This window comes from Protopterus annectens, chromosome 3.part1, assembly GCF_019279795.1.
Source record: "Protopterus annectens isolate FY-2018-M chromosome 3.part1, PAN1.0, whole genome shotgun sequence".
NCBI lineage: Eukaryota > Metazoa > Chordata > Ceratodontiformes > Protopteridae > Protopterus > Protopterus annectens.
Genome location: NC_056732.1, coordinates 319604272 through 319619008, shown reverse-complemented (window position 1 = coordinate 319619008; position 14737 = coordinate 319604272).

The following is a 14737-nucleotide window of genomic DNA, read 5'->3' as shown; positions in this document are numbered from 1 at the left end:
CCTACAAAATCCTCATTCATCTCCTTATTTCTACTTCTCCTGACTCTATCCTATCTTTACTACATCACCCAACCCTTTAACTTTCACCATGCACGACCTCTCCACATTACCAACCACCTTAACTCTACTCTACCAGACTCACACACTCCTATTTCTCCTCATCTATATCCTATAAATAACCTCCTACTCTTCCCATACAAATACATTACCCTTCAAAAACATTTTTCCCCCATTGTTACTATCAGATTCCTTAAATCCACAATAGAATCCAATCACAAACTGTCCATCTACCTCTCTAAGCCACTCTTATATCTAATTTCTACTCTACTATCCGGTGATATCCATCCCAACCCTGGCCCCTCCACAGTTTCCTCTACAGACAAGTCGATTTTATTTACTTCCTTTAACTCCCAAAGTATAGTAAACAAAGTTCCACACCTTCATGCCTGGCTTGTTCATAATAAACCGGATATCCTAACAATCTCAGAAACTTGGTTAAAACCCTATATAAAAGACTCTGAAATAATTCCGCCAAACTATTCAATCATTAGAAAAGACAGGCCCCATAGAAAAGGAGGTGGAGTAGCTCTCCTATATTCATCCTCATTGTCAGTTACCCCCTATAACAAACTCATTCCACAATTCAAAAATGCTGAACTACTCCTCACATCTCTCCAAATTAACTCACATAAACACATTTGTATAGCCTCACTCTATATCCCCCCAGGAGAGAATATTTCTACACTTGAAGATATCCTTTCCTGGCTCTCTAACAACATTAGCAATGAAACAATAATACTTGGTGATATGAATATTAACTGGGCCTCCATTCAGTCCTCTAAAAACCCTCTCAATATCAACCTCTACAACTTTTCACAACTTATCAACTCCACAACATACCCCTCTAAAAACCCCTCTAATGGCAGTATTCTAGACTGGATTCTAGTCTCTCACCCCCACTATTTCTCTGACAGTGGTACTCTACCTGATCCCCTTGGTGACCACATACCCATCTTCACACAGCGACTCCCATTACTCCTGCACCGTACCCATAATTGTATTACTATCTGCAACCAAAAAACGTTTGATCCTACAAGCTTCTCAAACTCTCTAAAATCCATAAATTGGAACTGCCTAAAAACTTTATCTCTAGACAACGCAGTTGCCCACTTCAACTCAATTTTCCTACAAATACTTGATTCTCATGCACCCTTAAGGTCTAAGAGAATTAAAACTAAAACAGCCCCCTGGCTGTCCAAAAATACACTAGCATCCATGCGACACAGAGATAAAGTCTGGGCATATTACCAGAAAAACAAATCCCCCCTAGTCCAAAATGAATATAAAATTCTCCGAAACAGGGTAAAAAAACTCATAATTTCCGATCGACAAAACTACTTCTCCACACTCCAAAATAGCAGTAAATCTAACCCTCAGAAATTCTGGAAAGGTATCTCTACTCTTCTCAACCCTAGTAAACAAAATACCCCTACCCCAGACCCAAACGCTCCTGACCTAGATCTGGCTACACAATTTAATTATTTTTTCATTGAATCCATTTCCAAATTAACATCATCCTTCTCTAACACCACTACACTCTCAAATATTCCCCCACCCTCTCTCCCCAGCACTCCACCCAGCACCGCCACCACCCCCACATCTCCATTTACCAACTCTTCTCCCTCCACTTTTTCTCCTACTCTAACTACTTCATTATCTGCATCTGCCCCTAACTCCCCCCCCGCACACTCTCCCTCTTTCTCATTCAAACCTATACCCACTTCCACTATAAAGAAACTCCTTCTGAAACTGAAGCCATGTACTAATGCTCCTGATAACATCCCTTCTTACTTTCTTAGCATAGCTGCTGATGCAATTTCCTACCCTATTAGCATTTTAATCAACCGCTCTATCCTAGAAAGTACAGTACCCCAAATCTGGAAAAGGCCTACATCATCCCTTTGCACAAAGGGGGCAACAATAACAATGTTACTAATTTCCCCATTGCTATCCTGTCTCCCATCTCTAAAATCTTAGAAAAATGTATTCATCTTCAACTCCTTCCTTACCTTTTAGAAAATCACCTACTAACTCCCACACAACATGGATTCAGACCTAATCACAGTACTATGACTGCCCTCCTCTCCTTCCTTCAAACTATTAACAAAGCACGTGACTCTGGCCAAATTGTTTCTACCATACTACTTGACCTCTCTAAGGCCTTTGACACTATCTCTCATAACCTGCTACTAACCAAACTCTCAGGACTTAACCTATCTCCCTCCTCATTGAACTGGTTCTCCAACTACTTATCTAACAGATATCAAGCAGTAATATGGAAAAAAGCCACTTCCTCATTTCTAAATACCCTACTGGGGTACCCAAGGGTCCATACTGGGTCCCCTTCTCTTTAATATATTTATAAATGATTTCCACAACTCTATTCCTTTCTCAGACATCATCCAATACGCAGATGATTCCACTATTATATGCTCTGCCTCTTCTATCCCCTCACTCCAAAAACTGACCCAAGAAGCTTTCACAACCACTGAGCAGTGGATGAAAAGAAATCATCTTGCTCTCAATGCCTCCAAAACCAAATTAATGCTATTCTCCCCTTCGAAAGCTGTCTCCTTCAACACAAACACATTCTCTATCACTAGTCAAAATAATTCACCTCTGGAACTAGTGTCAGAGACCAAGCTACTTGGGGTCCAAATTGATAACCAACTCAAATTTAATTCTCACCTACAGCTAAATATCAAAAAAACCCACCAAAAACTTGGTATGCTGTACCGGCAAAATAAATACCTCACACCTGCTGCCAAAATCACTCTCTCTACTTCATTTCTTATCCCCTCCCTTCTCTATGGAGCCCCACTCCTAACTAATCTACAGTCCTCCCTAAAACCCAACTTTCCTCTTGCTATAACAAAATCGCCAAGTTTGCTACCAACCACAAGTCCTCCTCACACCACTGTTCCTCTCTCCATATACTAAAATGGCTAGAGCTTCCTAACTATCTCACATACACTCAACTAACTCTTGCTCACAAACTCATTTTCAACTCCTCTCTCTGTCCCTCCCTTTCATCAGCTTTCAAAATGCACCTTCCTGATAGAATATTGAGGTCCAACAATCAAAATCTATTAGAAATCTATAAACCCACTCGTCCCCCAGGGAAAAATCTTCTATCTTTTGTCCTTGCCCGCCTTTGGAACTCTCTACCATCATCCATCCGCACCACCCCAACCACTTTATTTTTAAAAGATCTCTTCATTCCCACCTAGTATCCAAGTGGGAATGTTCTTGCTCCCATCCCACATAGCTAATTTACTTGCAATTGCCATCTTCCTTCTTCGCCTTGATTCCTCTTGCATTTTTTCTGATTATTTACTCATAACTAATATACATTATCATTTCACTTTATAGGGAAAACTGCACTAGCCCTCACCTCCTAAGTACTTCCTTCATAAATTTCTGTTATTTCTCAGAAACTTGATTCAGTATTTTGAATATGGTATAAACTCAAAATTTTTCATGCATTATTCTTTACAATCTATCATCTATTAATTTTATCTAATCTTCTTTCATAGTTATTTCTTCTGTGTTTATTTGAAATTGTTTGCTGGTGTCAAAATACTTTGGATTATTATATAATTTGTAATATGTTATAGTTTTTGTATAACTAGTATGAATCACTTTTTGTAACATACTTAGTTCTGGAGCTTTTCTCCCCAGGACTCCATTGAAAACGGGTTATTTGACCCAGTGGACTATCCTGGTAAACCAACTGCAAATAAATAATAAAATAAATAAATATTCAGGTGTGTGCCCATGGTCAGGGGTAGAGATAGCTATAGGTAGTGTGGTCATCTCAGGAATGGTGTGTGACATTTGTGCTAAGTGGCTGTGCATACTTGTAAACTGCAAGTGTCTCCTACCTCAGAATCTGTCTCCCTGCAGCTGCAGGGGCACACTAATGACTGCCAAGTGGACTGCTGCTGCCATAATTTGCTTTTACATTCCCTGCAATAGTTGAAGGTCTTCACACAGTCCATGCAGAACATTGAGCAGGACTGATGACTGATACCAAGGGGAGCTCCCACTTCATGGAACATTTTGGTCTCATTGCGTAAACAGCTACAACCATGTCTCTCCTCAAGGATGTGTGAGTATGGACCTCTGAGGAGGTGTGGCCCTCTGATGCTATTTGCATTGGTGCTAACTGTGTATCAGGTATGTGGCTTACACACATGGCACATCTTACACTAAACACATGTAATGCTGGAGTTTCCCCCAGACCAACACTGTCGTCTAAGCTGTGGGAGAGAGTAATGTTTCCTCCACTGTTAGATTAGTTGACAGCACTTCTGTGTCTTCAGAATATGTCAGCTGCACAATGTCATCACTGTCAGCCTCTAGATACACATGGTATTAAGCATGTGCTGACCAGTAGTCCATGATCCTCTCCCAGTAAAACCTGAAAATACAGATAACATGCCAGTGTGATAGGCAGTATATGTGTAATACCCATCACTGTCCACCAGGCAGACTGCTACATACAAATAATATACATAGGCTATGGGCACATATATACTTTGTGGTGCAGGTTGTCTAGTTTGCAGGCCTGACATATCTGGGTGATAAAAATGCAGAATGGTATGTTTGAGTGAGCTGTCAAAGTTCTTTTAGAATGGCATGTGCCACTAGTTACTGGGCCATCCTCAACAAACACTTGAGCAGTCCTGACCAACACAGCTTCCACATCTAATTCACCACTGGGGATTGGCGTTTTCTCAGTGTCACCACTGAGGGTTAGTAGGAACTCCTCAGTATCTATGACCTGTGGTTGTGTTGGGGAGCATCCCTGCTGGTCAACCTGTCTCCAGATTTGTTCTGGGTCTTGGTCTTAGCATGGGAAAAAACAGGAGTAACCCCACGTGTACCCATACCAATATCCTATTGTGACCACCCACTACACTGATACCCTACACCAGTTTCTGCCACATCTGGTCCCTGAATGCCTTGTCTGATTTAGTCTTATCCTGGATTCTGCTGTCATATTGTGTAGAGCCTGTAGCAGCACCGCAGTCTGCCATGGGGTGTACTGTTCTGGGCATTGCCATTCTTTCAGTGCCATGATACCACTGCACACCTGTGGGTGCACACATTGTCATTATGCAGGATTGTCCATGTTAGCTAACACCAGCTCACTGCCCCTAACATTCCTGCAGTGGGCACAGTCCTGTATACTAATATGAGTTATATTTTCTGATACTGTGCCATATTGTGACAGCTAGACAAGTGAGGCATGTGTGCTGTTTCCTGTCTATACCGATAGCATGGAGTGTGCCCATTTTACTGCAGGTTCAGTATCTGCATTAGCCTGCCCTTCTGTATCTATGGTTGCATAATTGTGAAGACAGTCAAACAGCAGGACTGTGACTAGCTTGCCTGTGTTCTGTGTCCAGTCTGGATTCACCCCCCCCACAGGAGTCCAACCTCTTTCTTCAGTACCCATGAGCCTTAGCCAGATGATAGTCCTCCCTCAACAGGACTATAACCTGTTCTGCCTGATCCTTGTGCACTGGCTGGTTGCAACCCCACCAACAGGATTGGAGCCTGTCCTTCCTCTTCTTTGTGCCATAACAGGTTGCATACCCTATATCCTGTTAGATCCTATCATAGCCAGTGCAGTTTTAGCACACACAATGCACCACTGTGAGACTCTGTGTGTCAACCATACACCCTTGAGCAGTCACTACACTGATGTTGTGCATTACCAATAATCCTGTCTGCTGTACCTTTTCCTTTATGGTAGTATACTCGAATATGTACTTTTTTCAATATTCTGTGTTGCTTACTGTGATGTAGTTTCTTATAAAATGATGACCATGCATTTTATTGTGCTGCATTGGGGCTCTTAGTGCAGTTATTATGTTAATGAAATGATTTAGTGCAACTGTCTCTTGCACCAATAATGCAAGCTGATCTAACTTGTATATGGGCATTGACATGCAGGGCTGGTGCATGGTTCTGTAGCCTGGCCACATTACTATTGCACATATGCATCTTGTTAATAGCTATGGTCATTGCACTATTCATAGATGTCACAAGGAGACTGCATACCTGTTTAGCTTGGCTGCACAATTATCACCCTCCCCTATACTACTGACCACAGTTGTCATTCTGCCATAGATGGGCATCAAGCTATTGTGCTGCCATCAGTGTATGTCACATAGTACCCACAATGTACAACATTGAAGACTGGCTATCATTTTTACTTTTAGGCTTGACTGGGCCAGTGGACTTGGACTCAGCAGTATCTGACACTGGCAAGGCTCTTCTGTTTTGTAGCAGGCAGTACAAAATATTTTTGTACAGGAAGCACCTGTATGGGGATTATGAAAGTCCACTGTGACAAACAGGATGCCTTGTATGCAGTTTTCAGGGCTGTGAATGATGCCACAAAGCATCATTTGCTCTTACAAGTAGTGTCAGCATAATTGTAGTGCTCCACCCAGATTTTTTTTTACCAATGGTAAGAAAAAGTTAGGGAGAGAGCCTCCATATTACAATACAATCTCTGCTTGTGCTGAGTCACTGTATATTAGGACTGAAAAGTATAGCTATGCATGCCTTCTACTGTCATGGGTATGCTGAGCTCATTAACATGTTTCTGTTTTGCTTAAGAGAATGCTAGCCAACAGGACAGTAAGCTACAGAAGGCAGACTAGAATCTCCAAGAGGTGGAATAAGTGCAGTGTGTTGTTGTCATTATTGTATCTGTAGTTCATCTGTTTTCCACAACATTTTTTTTTGCATTTCATTGTTTCATGGCTTAGTCATTTCTTGGCTTTGTAAATTGCTAGTTTTTGTCCAGTTTATTGTGCTACCATTCTAAACTATGCCAGTTATCCCTGCATTTGTGATGTCTATATAACAACTGCAACTAAAATGTTTAATACAGCAGTGAACATTTTTTTTTACATTTTAGAAAGCTTCACTGTTCATTGGGTTTGCACATTAGTTTTCATACATTTACTGTACTACTATTCTATACACTGTGCCAGTTACATTGCAGTCATATCCCCTGGTGTTATCCTCTGTGGTATAATAGCTTTTCTTAGCCATTGTTTTAGATTGTTTAGCTGATTTTTGTTTCTTCTTCCAGATTATATCTCTTAACCTCGCCACATTTCTTAGAGCTCTGCAATTTTTACCTTTAAAATGTTTCCTGTTAGTCTGTTCCACTTAGACTGTGGAATGCTCCAAATTTAGCTTTTTCATTGTCTAAGTTTTACAGCCAATGATAGATCAGTTTCCTGGAGCCAGCTGACTCAAAGGTTGACCAATGGTAGACCAGATTTTAAGCAATTGTGTTTTGTTATACTCCTAGTACAGTGGTGGACTACTAGTATCATAATGCAGGATAGCACTAACAATGGATTGCTGGTATTTTCTCTCTTGTTATCTACCTCCCCTTTAGCTGCACAAAACATACTAAAATTTTACAAGAGCCACAGAAGACATCAGTCAGTTATTGGCATTTGCCAGTAAATGAATGGGGAGGGAAGGTTGGTTATTTCTAGGTCTGTAAATATAAGAACCTCTCAAGTGCTCCTGATTTTACCTTATATTTTTGCACTGTTCTTTATAATTTTTTATTGTAAATTAGTTAGAAGTACACTTAGTCCTTGATGCCAGATATTGCAGTTTAATACTTCTTATTGCTTTGAAAAAATAAGTTGATGCAAAACCTGGGGTTTTATTAATTTCTTTTTTGGTCATTTAGAAAATTGTGAATTACATTCAACAAACACTGACATGCATTTGAGTTTCAGACAATGTATCGTTCAGAAAATGCTTGCTATTGTAAAGCTTCTTATTCTACATATATAATGTTAAAGTTTAAAATCTTTTCCTGGTTTTGGGTCTTTCTGGTTATTAAACATGGAGGTTGAAGGGGCAAAAGTGCTTCCACTGAGTTGTACTGCATGACTGTCATTGCACTGAGATAAAGTGCATTTCTAGGTCATTATTTATGATTTTTTTCATTTGTTAATATCAGGCAAACATCTGAGGTGTGTCATGTACACAGTCATACTAGTGGCTGTAATTGGTGGTCGTGTGTGTGTGTGTGTGTGTGTGTGTGTGTGTGTGTGTGCATGCATATATACATTGCAAAGCTTTTATAATGTTATGATGAACATGAAGGATACAGGCTGTGGAAAATGCAATGTGTTTAATGCAAGGCATGGAATAGTCCATTGGTAACAGTTTGGTCAGTTTGCAACACAGTTTCTAAATGGTACAGTAACTGGATTTATATATATTGTATGGAACTAAAATTATCAAAATCAGTTTTGGGAGGAAAGGGGAATTCTCATTAAAAATAGCACAGATTAGCAAGAAAATTGTAGGCTGTGTGTGTGGCTTGGTTAATGTCTAGAGTTTTCTGTTCAGTTCAAGGCTGATGTGTCTTCTTTCTTTTTATTTTTTAACTGCGGTATAAATGTGTATTTAGTGAAAGTTCTACAACCATGTCTTAGACAACTAATCAATTTATACTTACTACTGGCATGCATAGCAAGCCAGGATAACAGGCATATGTATCTTTTTATAGTGCAGTAAGGGTATATTTCTCTGGCACAGCTATGCATACATTTGTTAACACTATAAGGATCCTAATTTTACAGATTTTGTCTGCCAAGACAACAGATTTGCACATTTATGCTCCTATCCCTCCAGGAGTGTGAATTTATGCATATGTAAATTTTGACTGCTATGATTTTTGGCCCCTCTGCTAGGATGTATGATGCTTGATGGTCCCCTGCAATGATTTTGAAATCTGACAGGTTGAGAGGCACATTCAAGGTCCTGTCTTAATAAAATACACCACATTACATTTACCACTGAATTTTCTGTCCTGTTCTATTCTTTTTCTTATCCCTGTTTTAATTATGCTTTCATTTTTTTCTGAGGCAGCTGCAGCCATGTACTGCACCTGACACTGCACTGACTATTGAGCCACTATCAGTCCCTGGGTCTGTTTCTCTGTAGAGTGATAAAGGTTACTCTGTGGAGGATAACCTGGAGTACTCACTGGTAGCCTGTGTTGCTGCCTCATTGATGGATGGCATAGGCTCCTCATCGGAGAGTGACATGGAGAGGCACTTCTTTGTATCCTGGTGTGCAGTTTGATGGCTGATGAGGACCTAGGAGTGTGATGCCTCTGCACTGGCCCAGTAATCAAGGAGCCTCAATCTTCACCACTGGCAACAGTAAGGGACCTACACAATGGGAGGATGACAAGTACACACACAATAAAGTAGAATTTCCCTTAAGATCACAAAGAGATCCCAGTCAGTCTGGGGTCTGGTTTCTCCCTCTTTCCTCCAGATCCCCAATAAGACTCCCCACTGACACAGATATAGAGTTGAGTCCTTGGCCAGAGTTCTAAGCCAAGTCCTCCCAACACTCTCTGTGTCCAACCAGTGCTTCATATCCCTGCCAAAGTAGCTGACACACACACTTTGAGATTTTATTTATATACAAACACACACCTGGGAAAGGCTGGTACAGGTTTACTAGCTATGTCCCCATCTGCCCAGACCATAAGGTAGTTATCACTGCCACCAGAACCCCTTATCAGTTACTTTAAGGCCCTTCCCAAAGTGTGACCAATCCTACGGTGTAATGTTACTATTACCCAAATGGTAAGTGTGATCAAGAGCAATTCTATTTAGGAGTGGCCTGTACAGTGTCACCAAATGCATATGCAAGTACCCTAAGAGCATAAATATGTCTCACAAATATCAGCCACAAAGATAGGTTTAAATATATTTAATAATAAATAATAAAAGAACAAGACAATACTCAAACAACACAGTAACTACAGAGTTCAGAATCACAGGCAATATTTTAAAACAACATTGCAGGACAGTCTTAAATAAATACAGAAAACATCTAAACTAATCTTTACTATATTCCTATCTATATCTAACAGATAGTATGCCCTAAATAACTTACTTACAGAGCAACACACAGCCAGAAGTGCTGAATGGATGTTTCTAGGTCCAAGACAAGATACAAAATGCATACAGTCTCTCTCTGAGAGAGTTCTTAAATTACTTTCAAACATTACTGTCGGGTCATCTTGGATGACATCACACTTTGTCACCTGCCTTCAGTTCCCAGGCTAATAGAAACTAATATCTCTGTGTTAAAAATACATATCTCTCAGATGTTTGCAGAACTTGGAAGTTGTAAAAGAATAAAACGCTTTTACATTTGAAACCTAGTAATTATTTCTGTTTCAAGACAATAGAAAAATGTATATCTCTAAACATTATGTCTGTTTCACTGAAACTGAGAGATAACACAATTGTAAAACAATTTCAACTTATTTTCTTGAAGTTTTTCAAGTTAACTATGTATGTTCCAGCTTCTACTATTAAAACATACATTTGCACAGGTATATAATTTATATAAATTTATGTTTTTTTCCAGTAGGGTACACTGTGGACACATCCTTGAAGCTCAGTACTGTACAAACCCTGTTCAACACACACTTCTGCACCAGTAGTTTAATATACACATAACATATAGTTCTCTTACATTTGTAAAACAAGCATATGAATCATATTAATAGTCACAAATGACATATGATTATTTACAAAATTCCAGATAGTTGGGCTGGGAGTGCCACAAGGAGGACCAACAGCTTAATGTTTATGTTGATCCTAGGGGGACTCCTAATGTGGCTGGCAGAGTGACATAACTGGTTGGCCCTGACCATCAGGCCACCAGTGGTGGAGCCTGCCTGTAGTGCTAGCCACAGAGGTGAATGACTTCTAAGGGGTTCCCTCTATGTTGGCTTGACAGCCGCCTGTCTTCACTCCTCCCTATCCCTCACTATGGTGTTCCTCCCATTCCCCTATTTTCAGTTCAGTCCTCCCCATAACTAGTTGCCCTCCCTTTATCTGTCTATGTATCTGCACCTTCATCCCCCTTCTTTTGTGTCAGTACCTCCCCTGTCAGTTATTGTCTTTGTTGTATGTTTGTGTGTTTGCCCCTGCTGCCTTCCCTATTTTATCCTTCCTACCCACTACTTTCCCATGCTTCCTTCCCCTCTCTATCCCTCTAAAACATAAATAAATAAATAAATAAATAAATAAATAAATAAATAAATAAATAAAAAGTGTACCTGACCCAAAAAGTATGCTCTTTCTTCCTCAATCCATACCACCGTTCAATTCCCACTGTCCTTCTGTGTGTTCCACTGATTGATCTCCCCTCTTACTGACTGCCCTATTACCTAATTCCCTATCTATTTATAAAATAAAACTAGTTGGTACTTTGTTGTGCAGTATTTGTATAGACTCTCAACTGTGTTTGTGCTGTAGCCATGTGATGCCACAATGCTTGTGTGAAAGCACTTAGTGTTGGGCACTCTACCTGCATGCTGATGTCCTCAGGTCATGTGGCATCTTATAGTGTAGCCCATCCACTTGCAGAGACTACAGTGTTTGTGAAGGCGAGGCCTCATTACGTAGCATTATCTCAAGCATTGTCCACCCTCTGTTGGCACTTATGCACACCTAAGCTGTATTGGGCTTTGTTATACTACCATGACTGTGCTGTTTATTGGAGTGCATTTCTGTTTTAATTTTAGATATTGCCCATAACTTATAGAGCTTATAAATGTATGCATATAAATATTATTGAAAAAAGTTATATAAGAATAAGTAACAGAATATATATGTATAACTAGCAAGTATTTCCCAAATGTGTTGTGAGCATTCTGTTCTCCAGTTCTTGCACATTACATTTCAATGCTTGTTATCAGTAGTTGCAGATATGTTGACAGTGGCTTTGAGATGCAGTTAGTGAATAGGCATGCAACATAACATAAAGTAAAATGTGTCAAAATGGTTAAGGTTCTGGTCTATTTGCACAATCAAAATGGGTTCCAGTCCTTTAGTAAATCACTGCCACACATCTGGCAATAAATGAGCAACATCCAGTGCCCTTTTCACTGGGGGAAAGCTTTTGTTGGTATGCATTTTTCCTCTTTCAACAACTGCCACAGCCAGCACTCTTGTAACCCATATATATTCATGAAGAAGGGTCTAACACTGATTCACAAAAGTTGAATTGTTCATTGGGACAAAGTCCTGATTACAGTCCAGATGACCTGGGTTCAATTAATAGCTTGGATTACTGATGGAGTAGCAGGGAAGGAATGGGCTTGCCTGACTTGGGTGGGAGGGTGCTCATTGATATGGTCCAAGAAGTATGGAGGGTGGGAAAATGGAAGTGAGTAGGACATAACCCCCCCACACACGCACACACCAGATGTAAGCACAGATGAGCCGAACCCTCAGGACAACCTTAGGATCCATGACCAGCCCCAGCAATATTGGAATAAGTGCTGGGGGTATGAGAATAGCTGATACATTTACATGGATTTGAGTCACCAGGGATCAAAACCTCTTCTGCAACATCAACAGAAGTTTTGGAGGGACAGGTATATCTCACAGAAGATACTGCTGCTCTGGAACAGACTCTCCATCCATATAAAATAAAATTCATCCCTGTCCATATTCAAGTATCACTTAGATCTGTGGATGGGAAACAGAAAATGTACCCCATGACTGCCCCCTGTACTACTAATGGACAGAGGCAGCTCCTAAATACTTTTTCCAATGTATGAGTCACCTCAAATTATCTATGGTATGATCCAAGTTATTCTCATTATGGATAATGTATAATTATTGACCATGGGATGGGTAAGGCCAATCTATAACCAAATGGGTTTGTTATTTTGAGCACAAAAAAGGGAAATTGGCTAGGCTTAAAATGGCCCGCAAAGACAGCTTGCCATAGTACTTACTTATGAACCTATAAATAAAATCAAAGCATGAGAAAGCAAGGTAACAGAAGTCTTGGGCATTGTAGTTGCATCTGCATATATCTGTTAGAAAGAATTATGCTGCCTTTATTTGCTTTTCTGACTGTTGCATTTAACAAGAAACATTCCATCATGGAACTGTGGGAGTAGAGACAATTGTTAGATATTTGTATGTAACAATGAGGTTGTTTAGTCTAACAGTGAAATTATTTAGTCTAATTTTGTGCAGTTGTTTGCTATACCATAGGAAAAAAAATAGAACTTTTTATATTTTGCCCCTGCTAACATATACATTTGTACAAGAAAATTAACAACAAACCATAGTAAAGCAAAACACCTGATATGGGTATTAATAGTAAAAGTTAAAAAAAAATGAACCAAAAAGTAATATGAACATATTAATGTTTTAAGGCAATGCTCAACAGGTCAATATCTTTCAAAGGAAAGCAGAAAATTTGCTGGCTCTTTTGAATTATTTTGATAGAGATTTATGAATTGTGCTGCAGAAAGATTTACATACAATTCCAGGGAAGCAAAGGCTGCTGGAATTTCTAGACGTCATCTGATGTTTTTAGACTCCTTTTGGTGAATTTTAGAACTTAGTTCAAGTGTGGAACACATATATATGACTGCTATTGCCTTTAAATCATTGCAGTGCTATATCACTAATTAATGACTGCCTTTTCTTGATTCTGATACACCAAGCTTCCTTCCTATAAAAGTTAGAAATCCGTATGTAGCTTTCCTGTTCACTGGACTGCGACACTGCCCCATGTCTGTGAATTTATATTAGAGGTAGGTAAATGGCTGCTATATCAGTGGAAGATGAAGTGACACATTTTTGTGTTTTATTAGCAAGAGTATGCCACTGATGATGAAACCATACACTGTCTCACTTTGTAAATGCAGACTTAAGGTGCCAGACTGTCTCCCTCCCTATCCTTGCTGGGGCTCAGACTACAGCTAGCACCTACTTATCTCTCTTTGCTAGGAAATTAAAGCTTCCACTGGGTAATCAGTTGCTCCTTTGCTGGCTTTCTGTTAAGTCAAAGGTGTCTGTTCCTGAAAATAGGTCAGGGAAATCTCAGAAATCCAGTGGCTGTGGTTGAATCTGATGAGAGGTTTCAACAATCTTTATTTGACATTCAAATGTACAGGACGACACCTTACCCAGGTGTGTATTTAGAACGCATGCAAATGCTTGGTGTAAACTACATTTCCTTCTTAATTTTATAGCCCACAGAAAAAAATAATGCATACAAACAGTAAAGCAGCAGACACATGTACTTAAGCATGTAGAGTATTAAGTACACTAACTAAAGATGTATGAAAAACCATCATGATTCACACCACTATGTTTAAATAATGAAGCAATCTGTAATAACTATGTTTGAATATTGTCACACAGTGTGTGTGTGTGTGTGTGTGTGTGTGTGTGTGTGTGTGTGTGTGTGTGTCATAGTCTGATCTGGTTAAAGTTAGATAGCAAGATGTTAATAAATATCTATAGTCAGCTTTTCTGCTGAATTAAACATTGTAGTCTTTGAGCAGATTTTTCAGTGAATCACACTGATCACTGACTTTTTTTCTTCCATTCAAAATACTTTTCCCCCATACCTTCACATTTCATAGTGGTAGTACGTTCCTTAAATTCTTTTCTCAGTGAGTGTAACAGTGCTATCAGGAGAATGTTCTGACCGAATACAGCCCTTCTTTAGGGGTTCTGCAGTATCTTTGGCATTAATCTTGAGAAAGTCTAATGGCCATCCTTCTACAGGTATGTTCTGGCCATCTGTCCTTCAGAGGGCATCTGCTTGG